Source organism: Octopus bimaculoides, chromosome 5 (assembly GCF_001194135.2).
Source record: "Octopus bimaculoides isolate UCB-OBI-ISO-001 chromosome 5, ASM119413v2, whole genome shotgun sequence".
Lineage (NCBI taxonomy): Eukaryota > Metazoa > Mollusca > Cephalopoda > Octopoda > Octopodidae > Octopus > Octopus bimaculoides.
Window position 1 is genome coordinate 58,679,831 of NC_068985.1, and position 1,705 is coordinate 58,681,535.

The 1,705-nt window shown below is 33.8% G+C and overlaps 1 protein-coding gene across 7 annotated transcripts in view; it reads left to right on the forward strand.

The window, feature by feature from the left end:
- The window catches only part of LOC106868231 (D(2) dopamine receptor), a 1,504,014-nt gene that overhangs the window by 1,222,284 nt on the left and 280,025 nt on the right, over window positions 1-1,705 (forward strand). Inside the window, exon 1 of one of the 7 annotated variants that reach the window (XM_052967718.1) lies at window positions 466-1,474. The exons of the other annotated variants lie outside the window; for them this stretch is intronic. The gene's annotated coding sequence lies outside the window, so the exon portion shown is untranslated. Of the gene's footprint in view, window positions 1-465; window positions 1,475-1,705 lie in introns of those variants that run through there. 7 annotated transcript variants of the gene reach the window in all.

Below are 1,705 nucleotides of genomic sequence, written 5' to 3' on the forward strand. Positions count from 1 at the left end.
ATATATATATATATATATATGCATTCGTACATTTATACATAGATGCATACAAATACATACCAACGTACAAACTTTCAGAAATATACAAACGTACAATATGTTACTGTGTGGTTTATATACGTGCATACAAATAATATTAAGCTTATACATATATTTATATTATATATTTATATATACTACATACGTTGCATACATACATATATGCATGTGTGCGTATATGTGTATGCATGTATGTATATACAGACATACACACACATACCATATATATATATATATATATATATATATATATACACACACACACACAAATATATATATACATAGATCTGCGTGTGCGACTGTATTTTTGTATATAAGTGTAGCTTTATAGAGAGAGACAGATATATTCATGCATGTATGTATATGTGAGTGTGCGTGCGTGTGTATGCTCATATAAAGAAATATGTTTGTGTGTGTTTAGGTAGATATAAGCCTTTAGACAACTGTTTTGAAAGGATGGATGCATTGTATGCGCGGATTATAAGTATTGATAATTAACGTTAGTAACAAATAAAGATGAGTTAGTTGAGCGTTCTGTCACACGTAGCACCACTGACACCACCATCATCATCATCATCATCTTCATCATCATCACAACCGTGAACTTTAACTCTTCCACCTTCACCACCACCACACTAATGTTTATCATTATCTTCACTCTAGCCATTCAGTTCATTATCATTATAGAGTTTGTAAAAGTAGGAAATGTTTACACAGTGATTTTGGAAAGGAGGTGGGATGTGTTTACGTTGAGAAGGAGCTTCGGGAATGGGATGTGCAAATTCTGTTTGGTGAGGAGATTCTTTGATAGTGAAGTGGGAACGAAGGACTTGGAATAAAGGGAGAAAAGAAAGAAAGAAAGATGCAGAAGGATACAGGACGGAAGTTATGTGGAAAGAGAGAAAGAGAGTTGAATGAATAGGAAGTTAGTTGGCAGAAGGAAGGCTTGAGAGAACGAAAGAACGAACGAGATGAATAAATATGTATGCAAAGAAATAAAGGAAAAAGTAAACACGTAGAGTGGGAGAGAAATAGATGGAGAGAGAGAGAGAGAGAGAGAGAGAGAGAGAGAGAGAGAGAGAGAGAGAGAGAGAGAGAGCAATAAAGAAGAGAAAATTCATACAAGTAAAGCAGGAAATACGGACGGATGGAAAGAAGGAAAATAAGACACGAAGGAAGATTACGACAATGAAGAAAGAATAAAACGAATTGTTTAAAGAAGTGAGAGAAAAAGAAAGACAGAGTGAGAAAGAGAAAGAGAAAAAGTGAAAGAAAGAGCGAGAGAGTTGTAAAAGAATTGTTGGATAAATTTGTGACATAGCTGAACTTGGAAGCTGAATACTTCGTACGAGAATGCGATTGAATACAAGTATAGAACGGCGCGAAATCCACAGGAAAGAGCCGGTAGATGTCTACACTAGTATATTTATAACACGTGAGCATTTTTCTACGTGATTCTACTTAGTAACCACTTGCTTTCACGTTTTTCACTGTTGATTATTTACGTTTTATTGTTTTCGTTTATCATCATGCACTTTTTCTTGCTTTGAACTTTTTTAATGTTTCCACTAGAATTTACCAACATACATACATGTGCATTTATACACTTGCATATTCATGTGCGTGTGTGTGCGTATATATATATTTATATATATATATATATATA